The sequence below is a fragment of the Rhinoderma darwinii genome, chromosome 5 (assembly GCF_050947455.1).
Source record: "Rhinoderma darwinii isolate aRhiDar2 chromosome 5, aRhiDar2.hap1, whole genome shotgun sequence".
NCBI lineage: Eukaryota > Metazoa > Chordata > Amphibia > Anura > Rhinodermatidae > Rhinoderma > Rhinoderma darwinii.
Window position 1 is genome coordinate 58663467 of NC_134691.1, and position 12287 is coordinate 58675753.

The 12287-nt window shown below is 51.7% G+C and overlaps 11 non-coding genes and 1 pseudogene across 11 annotated transcripts; all 12 read right to left on the reverse strand.

The window, feature by feature from the left end:
- Positions 1–1152: 1152 nt before the first annotated feature.
- Positions 1153–1271, reverse strand: LOC142654752 (5S ribosomal RNA). Its single transcript, XR_012849093.1, has one exon. It is a non-coding gene; the product is annotated as a 5S ribosomal RNA (ribosomal RNA).
- Positions 1272–1840: 569 nt separating this feature from the next.
- On the reverse strand, positions 1841–1960 carry LOC142654961 (5S ribosomal RNA). The gene has a single exon (XR_012849290.1). It is a non-coding gene; the product is annotated as a 5S ribosomal RNA (ribosomal RNA).
- An 874-nt stretch (positions 1961–2834) lies between these two features.
- Positions 2835–2953, reverse strand: LOC142655083 (5S ribosomal RNA; annotated as a pseudogene).
- Positions 2954–4092: 1139 nt separating this feature from the next.
- On the reverse strand, positions 4093–4211 carry LOC142655146 (5S ribosomal RNA). Its single transcript, XR_012849437.1, has one exon. It is a non-coding gene; the product is annotated as a 5S ribosomal RNA (ribosomal RNA).
- Positions 4212–4780: 569 nt separating this feature from the next.
- Positions 4781–4900, reverse strand: LOC142654962 (5S ribosomal RNA). Its single transcript, XR_012849291.1, has one exon. It is a non-coding gene; the product is annotated as a 5S ribosomal RNA (ribosomal RNA).
- An 881-nt stretch (positions 4901–5781) lies between these two features.
- Positions 5782–5900, reverse strand: LOC142653117 (5S ribosomal RNA). Its single transcript, XR_012848059.1, has one exon. It is a non-coding gene; the product is annotated as a 5S ribosomal RNA (ribosomal RNA).
- Positions 5901–7078: 1178 nt separating this feature from the next.
- Positions 7079–7197, reverse strand: LOC142653128 (5S ribosomal RNA). Its single transcript, XR_012848070.1, has one exon. It is a non-coding gene; the product is annotated as a 5S ribosomal RNA (ribosomal RNA).
- Positions 7198–7766: 569 nt separating this feature from the next.
- Positions 7767–7886, reverse strand: LOC142654963 (5S ribosomal RNA). The gene has a single exon (XR_012849292.1). It is a non-coding gene; the product is annotated as a 5S ribosomal RNA (ribosomal RNA).
- An 881-nt stretch (positions 7887–8767) lies between these two features.
- LOC142654869 (5S ribosomal RNA) lies at positions 8768–8886 on the reverse strand. Its single transcript, XR_012849203.1, has one exon. It is a non-coding gene; the product is annotated as a 5S ribosomal RNA (ribosomal RNA).
- Positions 8887–10051: 1165 nt separating this feature from the next.
- Positions 10052–10170, reverse strand: LOC142654763 (5S ribosomal RNA). The gene has a single exon (XR_012849103.1). It is a non-coding gene; the product is annotated as a 5S ribosomal RNA (ribosomal RNA).
- Positions 10171–10739: 569 nt separating this feature from the next.
- LOC142654964 (5S ribosomal RNA) lies at positions 10740–10859 on the reverse strand. The gene has a single exon (XR_012849293.1). It is a non-coding gene; the product is annotated as a 5S ribosomal RNA (ribosomal RNA).
- An 881-nt stretch (positions 10860–11740) lies between these two features.
- On the reverse strand, positions 11741–11859 carry LOC142653140 (5S ribosomal RNA). Its single transcript, XR_012848081.1, has one exon. It is a non-coding gene; the product is annotated as a 5S ribosomal RNA (ribosomal RNA).
- Positions 11860–12287: the final 428 nt, after the last annotated feature.

A 12287-nucleotide genomic window follows, 5' to 3' on the forward strand; every position in this document is an offset into this window, starting at 1 on the left:
TCACTCACTGCTCTTCTACTTCACAGCACGCCTCTTTCCAGGGCTCAACACTAGCCCCTTTCCATCTTCTTCACTTTTATATCCCTTAAAGTGAAGCTAAACCTGAAAAATAAAATACATTTAAAAAAAACATTCAAAACAAAAAACAAATAGATGTATGACTACACTTGTAAAAAGGTCCCCTAGAAATGAGTCTGCTGCAGAAACAAGCAGTTTGCCTGACATCTAGCAGACCAAGAGGGAGTCCTTTCCTTCCTCTCAGCCTCCTCCATGTGCGGCTGGAGACCTGCTGCTATGAGCAGTGTGCACCAGCATGGCCTCACTGCTGAGACGTTCTTTTTGGGCCAAGGGGGCGGGGCTTAGTCTCCATTCACTCCAATGGAGTGTGTAAGCTGGCCAATGCTGAAGGACCTGAAACAGGGCAGCTCCAAGGCAACGATTGCACCTGCAATGGGTGACTTTTATATGTTTGCTGTTTTCTTTTACTTTACCTTGGGCTACTGTGGGCGGCTACATACTTGTTTGCAGCGTTTTGTCTTGCAACTGTGGAAAAACATATATATTCTGCCCTTTTGACACAAACGCAGCAAAAAGCCAGAGAAAATGCACCTCGTGAACGTACCCTTGCATTGTGCAAGTTACCCAGCTTTGCCAGGCTCCTGAAAGGCAAATCGGCCCAGTTGTGCCACAATTTGGGGGGATTGATGTGAGTAGAAATGGCTTTTAGCAGATCGCTATTACAGCTTGGCGTGGCACGTTAGCCAGCTGCTTTCCCAGGACTCTGAAGGCAAATGTGCCCAGCTATGCTGCAGTGTGGAGGATTGATCACTGGCAAACTAGGCAGGGCTCTTCACGCCCCAGCTTTCCCAGGCTCAGGACTTGCAAATGGGACTAATTATGCTGCCATATGAGAGGTGGGCATTTATCAGTGCATGACTAGGCAGGTCAGTCATTTTGCATTTTGGGAAAGCTGGGTAGCAACCTCTGGGCCCAAATGTGATGGATGAAATATTGGTTGTATAAAAAGCAAGAATTGAAAAGGGCAAGTGAGAGAAAGCAAATGAAAAGCGGTAAGTGTGCGGCTAAAAAAGTCAATGGGAAAAAGACATTGAGGACAGCGACCATTGCTTGTTGCAGCGAGGAAAAGCAAAAAGCCTACAGCACCTGGTATTCCCAGGCGGTCTCCCATCCAAGTACTAACCAGGCCTGACCCTGCTTAGCTTCCAAGATCAGACGAGATCGGGCGCATTCAGGGTGGTGTGGCCGTAGGCGGAGACAGGCCTCTCATTCACTGCTCTTCTACTTTCCAGTCTGGCTCTTGCCAGTGCTGAACACTGGGCCTATTTCTTCTATCCTTTGGCTTGATTTTTCGCTCGATTAACTGTCAGCAGCGTGGCACACCTAGGCGGCACACCTGGCCAGCCCCATGGCACCCACATGCCAAAGTCTCCTGCCTGTCGTTTTTCAAGGCCAAAGCAGGAAGTCAGCCCCTTTCCTCCTTCCTCACACTCGAGTCACCTAGTGGGCTGCATGCACTGACCAACTGAAAGGGTCAGTTGCACAAACTTCTCTGCAGAGAGAGAAATTACTTCTGTTGGCCGACCGTCGGCTCAAGCCATCCCCTGGGCATCTGCTGAAAGCCTGGTCTCTTTTAACTCTATCATTTACATGTGTCAGGCTACAGGGGCAGTGAGGCCTTTTAGCTGGGGCACGCAGCTAGATAGTAGGCCGGTGCGGTCGCCTAGTGGTATGGCCGTTGGCAGCCACTGGGCCCAGAGCCGGAGATCCTGGAAGGATGGAAATGACAAAAACAGGAAGATACAGCCGAGAAAAAAAATACAGTCTACAGCACCCGGTATTCCCAGGAGGTCTCCCATCCAAGTACTGTCCGAGCCCGACCCCGCTTTGCTTCCGAGATCGGACGAGATCGGGCGTATTCAGGGTGGTGTGGCCGGTAGACGCAGCTGACCTCTTCTCCACCACCCTCATTTGTTCAAAGCCCAGTCAGCCTGGCCCTGGCCGGCACGTGGCCAAATTGGTGCGTGCACCAAAGACTCGCCAGCAGGTAACGCTCACCTGCGGCACAGTGGCAGACGCCATTAGGAGCTCAGGGTGCGCACACATGAGCCCTCCATCCCTTTGACGAGCGTCGGTTGCCATTGCCAGCCGGGCATGGAAAAACGCAGCACGCCTAGAAACTTTCAGTCCATGGATACCGGCATAGCACCACTCCGGCCCAACAGGGGGCGGCTGTTTCCGAAGGACCAATGCGACGACCGCAAGGGCTGGCAGGGGGAATACAGCCGACAGGTGTTGTTGACTAATGAAACAGCTGCCACAGCAGTGCTGAGCAGCGGGTGTCTTTTAAAAAGCCTCAGTGCAGGCTTTTCGACAGGCTAACAATGGAATGAGGGTGTGAAAGAGAGAGCAAGCTCGGCCAGGAAGGTGGGATGGAGCCAGGTGTACGGGAAACAATTAGGGAAGGATGTGAGCTGGTGGTGGTGAGTGATTGGAAGCGGCTTTCAGCGCGCTTCCCTTTCCTACGCTGCGTTGTCTGCAAACGTGTGCTGCTTTCGTGACGATGTCAGTCAGCCTGCAGGTTAACACTGAGTGCCCCCAGTCCTGCAAGGGGCGCTGTTACTATTGAAATTCAGCCTTGTATTAAAAGCAGTAATGCTGGTGGTGGCCACCATGCTGATAAGGAGGACAGGGATTTTGCGAGCATTCAAAAGCGCAAAAGAGAAAGCTCAGGAAAAGAAGCAAGTGTGCAGTTGAAAAAGTCAATGGGAAAAAGGCATTGAGGACAGCGACCATTGCTTGTTGCAGTGAGGAAAAGCAAAAAGCACCTGGTATTCCCAGGCGGTCTCCCATCCAAGTACTAACCAGGCCTGACGCTGCTTAGCTTCCGAGATCAGACGAGATTGGGCGCATTCAGGGTGGTGTGGCCGTAGGCAGAGACAGGCAGAGACAGGCAGAGACAGGCCTCTCACTCACTGCTCTTCTACTTCACAGCACGCCTTTTTCCAGGGCTCAACACTAGCCCCTTTCCATTTTCTTCACTTTTATATCCCTTAAAGTGAAGCTAAACCTGAAAAATAAAATACATTTTAAAAAAACATTCAAAACAAAAAACAAATAGATGTATGACTACACTTGTAAAAAGGTCCCCTAGAAATGAGTCTGCTGCAGCCTCCTCCATGTGCGGCTGGAGACCTGCTGCTATGAGCAGTGTGCACCAGCATGGCCTCACTGCTGAGACGTTCTTTTTGGGCCAAGGGGGCGGGGCTTAGTCTCCATTCACTCCAATGGAGTGTGTAAGCTGGCCAATGCTGAAGGACCTGAAACAGGGCAGCTCCAAGGCAACGATTGCACCTGCAATTGGTGACTTTTATATGTTTGCTGTTTTCTTTTACTTTACCTTGGGCTACTGTGGGCGGCTACTGTGGGCGGCTACATACTTGTTTGCAGCGTTTTGTCTTGCAACTGTGGAAAAACATATATATTCTGCCCTTTTGACACAAACGCAGCAAAAAGCCAGAGAAAATGCACCTCGTGAACGTACCCTTGCATTGTGCAAGTTACCCAGCTTTGCCAGGCTCCTGAAAGGCAAATCGGCCCAGTTGTGCCACAATTTGGGGGGATTGATGTGAGTAGAAATGGCTTTTAGCAGATCGCTATTACAGCTTGGCGTGGCACGTTAGCCAGCTGCTTTCCCAGGACTCTGAAGGCAAATGTGCCCAGCTATGCTGCAGTGTGGAGGATTGATCACTGGCAAACTAGGCAGGGCTCTTCACGCCCCAGCTTTCCCAGGCTCAGGACTTGCAAATGGGACTAATTATGCTGCCATATGAGAGGTGGGCATTTATCAGTGCATGACTAGGCAGGTCAGTCATTTTGCATTTTGGGAAAGCTGGGTAGCAACCTCTGGGCCCAAATGTGATGGATGAAATATTGGTTGTATAAAAAGCAAGAATTGAAAAGGGCAAGTGAGAGAAAGCAAATGAAAAGCGGTAAGTGTGCGGCTAAAAAAGTCAATGGGAAAAAGACATTGAGGACAGCGACCATTGCTTGTTGCAGCGAGGAAAAGCAAAAAGCCTACAGCACCTGGTATTCCCAGGCGGTCTCCCATCCAAGTACTAACCAGGCCTGACCCTGCTTAGCTTCCGAGATCAGACGAGATCGGGCGCATTCAGGGTGGTGTGGCCGTAGGCGGAGACAGGTCTCTCATTCACTGCTCTTCTACTTTCCAGTCTGGCTCTTGCCAGTGCTGAACACTGGGCCTATTTCTTCTATCCTTTGGCTTGATTTTTCGCTCGATTAACTGTCAGCAGCGTGGCACACCTAGGCGGCACACCTGGCCAGCCCCATGGCACCCACATGCCAAAGTCTCCTGCCTGTCGTTTTTCAAGGCCAAAGCAGGAAGTCAGCCCCTTTCCTCCTTCCTCACACTCGAGTCACCTAGTGGGCTGCATGCGCTGACCAACTGAAAGGGTCAGTTGCACAAACTTCTCTGCAGAGAGAGAAATTACTTCTGTTGGCCGACCGTCGGCTCAAGCCATCCCCTGGGCATCTGCTGAAAGCCTGGTCTCTTTTAACTCTATCATTTACATGTGTCAGGCTACAGGGGCAGTGAGGCCTTTTAGCTGGGGCACGCAGCTAGATAGTAGGCCGGTGCGGTCGCCTAGTGGTATGGCCGTTGGCAGCCACTGGGCCCAGAGCCGGAGATCCTGGAAGGATGGAAATGACAAAAACAGGAAGATACAGCCGAGAAAAAAAATACAGTCTACAGCACCCGGTATTCCCAGGAGGTCTCCCATCCAAGTACTGTCCGAGCCCGACCCCGCTTTGCTTCCGAGATCGGACGAGATCGGGCGTATTCAGGGTGGTGTGGCCGGTAGACGCAGCTGACCTCTTCTCCACCACCCTCATTTGTTCAAAGCCCAGTCAGCCTGGCCCTGGCCGGCACGTGGCCAAATTGGTGCGTGCACCAAAGACTCGCCAGCAGGTAACGCTCACCTGCGGCACAGTGGCAGACGCCATTAGGAGCTCAGGGTGCGCACACATGAGCCCTCCATCCCTTTGACGAGCGTCGGTTGCCATTGCCAGCCGGGCATGGAAAAACGCAGCACGCCTAGAAACTTTCAGTCCATGGATACCGGCATAGCACCACTCCGGCCCAACAGGGGGCGGCTGTTTCCGAAGGACCAATGCGACGACCGCAAGGGCTGGCAGAGGGAATACAGCCGACAGGTGTTGTTGACTAATGAAACAGCTGCCACAGCAGTGATGAGCAGCGGGTGTCTTTTAAAAAGCCTCAGTGCAGGCTTTTCGACAGGCTAACAATGGAATGAGGGTGTGAAAGAGAGAGCAAGCTCGGCCAGGAAGGTGGGATGGAGCCAGGTGTACGGGAAACAATTAGGGAAGGAGGTGAGCTGGTGGTGGTGAGTGATTGGAAGCGGCTTTCAGCGCGCTTCCCTTTCCTACGCTGCGTTGTCTGCAAACGTGTGCTGCTTTCGTGACGATGTCAGTCAGCCTGCAGGTTAACACTGAGTGCCCCCAGTCCTGCAAGGGGCGCTGTTACTATTGAAATTCAGCCTTGTATTAAAAGCAGTAATGCTGGTGGTGGCCACCATGCTGATAAGGAGGACAGGGATTTTGCGAGCATTCAAAAGCGCAAAAGAGAAAGCTCAGGAAAAGAAGCAAGTGTGCAGTTGAAAAAGTCAATGGGAAAAAGGCATTGAGGACAGCGACCATTGCTTGTTGCAGTGAGGAAAAGCAAAAAGCCTACAGCACCTGGTATTCCCAGGCGGTCTCCCATCCAAGTACTAACCAGGCCTGACCCTGCTTAGCTTCCGAGATCAGACGAGATCGGGCGCATTCAGGGTGGTGTGGCCGTAGGCAGAGACAGGCCTCTCACTCACTGCTCTTCTACTTCACAGCACGCCTCTTTCCAGGGCTCAACACTAGCCCCTTTCCATTTTCTTCACTTTTATATCCCTTAAAGTGAAGCTAAACCTGAAAAATAAAATACATTTTAAAAAAACATTCAAAACAAAAAACAAATAGATGTATGACTACACTTGTAAAAAGGTCCCCTAGAAATGAGTCTGCTGCAGAAACAAGCAGTTTGCCTGAAATCTAGCAGACCAAGAGGGAGTCCTTTCCTTCCTCTCAGCCTCCTCCATGTGCGGCTGGAGACCTGCTGCTATGAGCAGTGTGCACCAGCATGGCCTCACTGCTGAGACGTTCTTTTTGGGCCAAGGGGGCGGGGCTTAGTCTCCATTCACTCCAATGGAGTGTGTAAGCTGGCCAATGCTGAAGGACCTGAAACAGGGCAGCTCCAAGGCAACGATTGCACCTGCAATTGGTGACTTTTATATGTTTGCTGTTTTCTTTTACTTTACCTTGGGCTACTGTGGGCGGCTACTGTGGGCGGCTACATACTTGTTTGCAGCGTTTTGTCTTGCAACTGTGGAAAAACATATATATTCTGCCCTTTTGACACAAACGCAGCAAAAAGCCAGAGAAAATGCACCTCGTGAACGTACCCTTGCATTGTGCAAGTTACCCAGCTTTGCCAGGCTCCTGAAAGGCAAATCGGCCCAGTTGTGCCACAATTTGGGGGGATTGATGTGAGTAGAAATGGCTTTTAGCAGATCGCTATTACAGCTTGGCGTGGCACGTTAGCCAGCTGCTTTCCCAGGACTCTGAAGGCAAATGTGCCCAGCTATGCTGCAGTGTGGAGGATTGATCACTGGCAAACTAGGCAGGGCTCTTCACGCCCCAGCTTTCCCAGGCTCAGGACTTGCAAATGGGACTAATTATGCTGCCATATGAGAGGTGGGCATTTATCAGTGCATGACTAGGCAGGTCAGTCATTTTGCATTTTGGGAAAGCTGGGTAGCAACCTCTGGGCCCAAATGTGATGGATGAAATATTGGTTGTATAAAAAGCAAGAATTGAAAAGGGCAAGTGAGAGAAAGCAAATGAAAAGCGGTAAGTGTGCGGCTAAAAAAGTCAATGGGAAAAAGACATTGAGGACAGCGACCATTGCTTGTTGCAGCGAGGAAAAGCAAAAAGCCTACAGCACCTGGTATTCCCAGGCGGTCTCCCATCCAAGTACTAACCAGGCCTGACCCTGCTTAGCTTCCGAGATCAGACGAGATCGGGCGCATTCAGGGTGGTGTGGCCGTAGGCGGAGACAGGTCTCTCATTCACTGCTCTTCTACTTTCCAGTCTGGCTCTTGCCAGTGCTGAACACTGGGCCTATTTCTTCTATCCTTTGGCTTGATTTTTCGCTCGATTAACTGTCAGCAGCGTGGCACACCTAGGCGGCACACCTGGCCAGCCCCATGGCACCCACATGCCAAAGTCTCCTGCCTGTCGTTTTTCAAGGCCAAAGCAGGAAGTCAGCCCCTTTCCTCCTTCCTCACACTCGAGTCACCTAGTGGGCTGCATGCGCTGACCAACTGAAAGGGTCAGTTGCACAAACTTCTCTGCAGAGAGAGAAATTACTTCTGTTGGCCGACCGTCGGCTCAAGCCATCCCCTGGGCATCTGCTGAAAGCCTGGTCTCTTTTAACTCTATCATTTACATGTGTCAGGCTACAGGGGCAGTGAGGCCTTTTAGCTGGGGCACGCAGCTAGATAGTAGGCCGGTGCGGTCGCCTAGTGGTATGGCCGTTGGCAGCCACTGGGCCCAGAGCCGGAGATCCTGGAAGGATGGAAATGACAAAAACAGGAAGATACAGCCGAGAAAAAAAATACAGTCTACAGCACCCGGTATTCCCAGGAGGTCTCCCATCCAAGTACTGTCCGAGCCCGACCCCGCTTTGCTTCCGAGATCGGACGAGATCGGGCGTATTCAGGGTGGTGTGGCCGGTAGACGCAGCTGACCTCTTCTCCACCACCCTCATTTGTTCAAAGCCCAGTCAGCCTGGCCCTGGCCGGCACGTGGCCAAATTGGTGCGTGCACCAAAGACTCGCCAGCAGGTAACGCTCACCTGCGGCACAGTGGCAGACGCCATTAGGAGCTCAGGGTGCGCACACATGAGCCCTCCATCCCTTTGACGAGCGTCGGTTGCCATTGCCAGCCGGGCATGGAAAAACGCAGCACGCCTAGAAACTTTCAGTCCATGGATACCGGCATAGCACCACTCCGGCCCAACAGGGGGCGGCTGTTTCCGAAGGACCAATGCGACGACCGCAAGGGCTGGCAGAGGGAATACAGCCGACAGGTGTTGTTGACTAATGAAACAGCTGCCACAGCAGTGATGAGCAGCGGGTGTCTTTTAAAAAGCCTCAGTGCAGGCTTTTCGACAGGCTAACAATGGAATGAGGGTGTGAAAGAGAGAGCAAGCTCGGCCAGGAAGGTGGGATGGAGCCAGGTGTACGGGAAACAATTAGGGAAGGAGGTGAGCTGGTGGTGGTGAATGATTGGAAGCGGCTTTCAGCGCGCTTCCCTTTCCTACGCTGCGTTGTCTGCAAACGTGTGCTGCATTCGTGACGCTGTCAGTCAGCCTGCAGGTTAACACTGAGTGCCCCCAGTCCTGCAAGGGGCGCTGTTACTATTGAAATTCAGCCTCGTATTAAAAGCAGTAATGCTGGTGGTGGCCACCATGCTGATAAGGAGGACAGGGATTTTGCGAGCATTCAAAAGCGCAAAAGAGAAAGCTCAGGAAAAGAAGCAAGTGTGCAGTTGAAAAAGTCAATGGGAAAAAGGCATTGAGGACAGCGACCATTGCTTGTTGCAGTGAGGAAAAGCAAAAAGCCTACAGCACCTGGTATTCCCAGGCGGTCTCCCATCCAAGTACTAACCAGGCCTGACGCTGCTTAGCTTCCGAGATCAGACGAGATCGGGCGCATTCAGGGTGGTGTGGCCGTAGGCAGAGAAAGGCCTCTCACTCACTGCTCTTCTACTTCACAGCACGCCTCTTTCCAGGGCTCAACACTAGCCCCTTTCCATTTTCTTCACTTTTATATCTCTTAAAGTGAAGCTAAACCTGAAAAATAAAATACATTTAAAAAAAACATTCAAAACAAAAAACAAATAGATGTATGACTACACTTGTAAAAAGGTCCCCTAGAAATGAGTCTGCTGCAGAAACAAGCAGTTTGCCTGACATCTAGCAGACCAAGAGGGAGTCCTTTCCTTCCTCTCAGCCTCCTCCATGTGCGGCTGGAGACCTGCTGCTATGAGCAGTGTGCACCAGCATGGCCTCACTGCTGAGACGTTCTTTTTGGGCCAAGGGGGCGGGGCTTAGTCTCCATTCACTCCAATGGAGTGTGTAAGCTGGCCAATGCTGAAGGACCTGAAACAGGGCAGCTCCAAGGCAACGATTGCACCTGCAATGGGTGACTTTTATATGTTTGCTGTTTTCTTTTACTTTACCTTGGGCTACTGTGGGCGGCTACATACTTGTTTGCAGCGTTTTGTCTTGCAACTGTGGAAAAACATATATATTCTGCCCTTTTGACACAAACGCAGCAAAAAGCCAGAGAAAATGCACCTCGTGAACGTACCCTTGCATTGTGCAAGTTACCCAGCTTTGCCAGGCTCCTGAAAGGCAAATCGGCCCAGTTGTGCCACAATTTGGGGGGATTGATGTGAGTAGAAATGGCTTTTAGCAGATCGCTATTACAGCTTGGCGTGGCACGTTAGCCAGCTGCTTTCCCAGGACTCTGAAGGCAAATGTGCCCAGCTATGCTGCAGTGTGGAGGATTGATCACTGGCAAACTAGGCAGGGCTCTTCACGCCCCAGCTTTCCCAGGCTCAGGACTTGCAAATGGGACTAATTATGCTGCCATATGAGAGGTGGGCATTTATCAGTGCATGACTAGGCAGGTCAGTCATTTTGCATTTTGGGAAAGCTGGGTAGCAACCTCTGGGCCCAAATGTGATGGATGAAATATTGGTTGTATAAAAAGCAAGAATTGAAAAGGGCAAGTGAGAGAAAGCAAATGAAAAGCGGTAAGTGTGCGGCTAAAAAAGTCAATGGGAAAAAGACATTGAGGACAGCGACCATTGCTTGTTGCAGCGAGGAAAAGCAAAAAGCCTACAGCACCTGGTATTCCCAGGCGGTCTCCCATCCAAGTACTAACCAGGCCTGACCCTGCTTAGCTTCCAAGATCAGACGAGATCGGGCGCATTCAGGGTGGTGTGGCCGTAGGCGGAGACAGGCCTCTCATTCACTCCTCTTCTACTTTCCAGTCTGGCTCTTGCCAGTGCTGAACACTGGGCCTATTTCTTCTATCCTTTGGCTTGATTTTTCGCTCGATTAACTGTCAGCAGCGTGGCACACCTAGGCGGCACACCTGGCCAGCCCCATGGCACCCACATGCCAAAGTCTCCTGCCTGTCGTTTTTCAAGGCCAAAGCAGGAAGTCAGCCCCTTTCCTCCTTCCTCACACTCGAGTCACCTAGTGGGCTGCATGCGCTGACCAACTGAAAGGGTCAGTTGCACAAACTTCTCTGCAGAGAGAGAAATTACTTCTGTTGGCCGACCGTCGGCTCAAGCCATCCCCTGGGCATCTGCTGAAAGCCTGGTCTCTTTTAACTCTATCATTTACATGTGTCAGGCTACAGGGGCAGTGAGGCCTTTTAGCTGGGGCACGCAGCTAGATAGTAGGCCGGTGCGGTCGCCTAGTGGTATGGCCGTTGGCAGCCACTGGGCCCAGAGCCGGAGATCCTGGAAGGATGGAAATGACAAAAACAGGAAGATACAGCCGAGAAAAAAAATACAGTCTACAGCACCCGGTATTCCCAGGAGGTCTCCCATCCAAGTACTGTCCGAGCCCGACCCCGCTTTGCTTCCGAGATCGGACGAGATCGGGCGTATTCAGGGTGGTGTGGCCGGTAGACGCAGCTGACCTCTTCTCCACCACCCTCATTTGTTCAAAGCCCAGTCAGCCTGGCCCTGGCCGGCACGTGGCCAAATTGGTGCGTGCACCAAAGACTCGCCAGCAGGTAACGCTCACCTGCGGCACAGTGGCAGACGCCATTAGGAGCTCAGGGTGCGCACACATGAGCCCTCCATCCCTTTGACGAGCGTCGGTTGCCATTGCCAGCCGGGCATGGAAAAACGCAGCACGCCTAGAAACTTTCAGTCCATGGATACCGGCATAGCACCACTCCGGCCCAACAGGGGGCGGCTGTTTCCGAAGGACCAATGCGACGACCGCAAGGGCTGGCAGGGGGAATACAGCCGACAGGTGTTGTTGACTAATGAAACAGCTGCCACAGCAGTGCTGAGCAGCGGGTGTCTTTTAAAAAGCCTCAGTGCAGGCTTTTCGACAGGCTAACAATGGAATGAGGGTGTGAAAGAGAGAGCAAGCTCGGCCAGGAAGGTGGGATGGAGCCAGGTGTACGGGAAACAATTAGGGAAGGAGGTGAGCTGGTGGTGGTGAATGATTGGAAGCGGCTATCAGCGCGCTTCCCTTTCCTACGCTGCGTTGTCTGCAAACGTGTGCTGCATTCGTGACGCTGTCAGTCAGCCTGCAGGTTAACACTGAGTGCCCCCAGTCCTGCAAGGGGCGCTGTTACTATTGAAATTCAGCCTCGTATTAAAAGCAGTAATGCTGGTGGTGGCCACCATGCTGATAAGGAGGACAGGGATTTTGCGAGCATTCAAAAGCGCAAAAGAGAAAGCTCAGGAAAAGAAGCAAGTGTGCAGTTGAAAAAGTCAATGGGAAAAAGGCATTGAGGACAGCGACCATTGCTTGTTGCAGTGAGGAAAAGCAAAAAGCCTACAGCACCTGGTATTCCCAGGCGGTCTCCCATCCAAGTACTAACCAGGCCTGACCCTGCTTAGCTTCCGAGATCAGACGAGATCGGGCGCATTCAGGGTGGTGTGGCCGTAGGCAGAGACAGGCCTCTCACTCACTGCTCTTCTACTTCACAGCACGCCTCTTTCCAGGGCTCAACACTAGCCCCTTTCCATCTTCTTCACTTTTATATCCCTTAAAGTGAAGCTAAACCTGAAAAATAAAATACATTTAAAAAAAACATTCAAAACAAAAAACAAATAGATGTATGACTACACTTGTAAAAAGGTCCCCTAGAAATGAGTCTGCTGCAGAAACAAGCAGTTTGCCTGACATCTAGCAGACCAAGAGGGAGTCCTTTCCTTCCTCTCAGCCTCCTCCATGTGCGGCTGGAGACCTGCTGCTATGAGCAGTGTGCACCAGCATGGCCTCACTGCTGAGACGTTCTTTTTGGGCCAAGGGGGCGGGGCTTAGTCTCCATTCACTCCAATGGAGTGTGTAAGCTGGCCAATGCTGAAGGACCTGA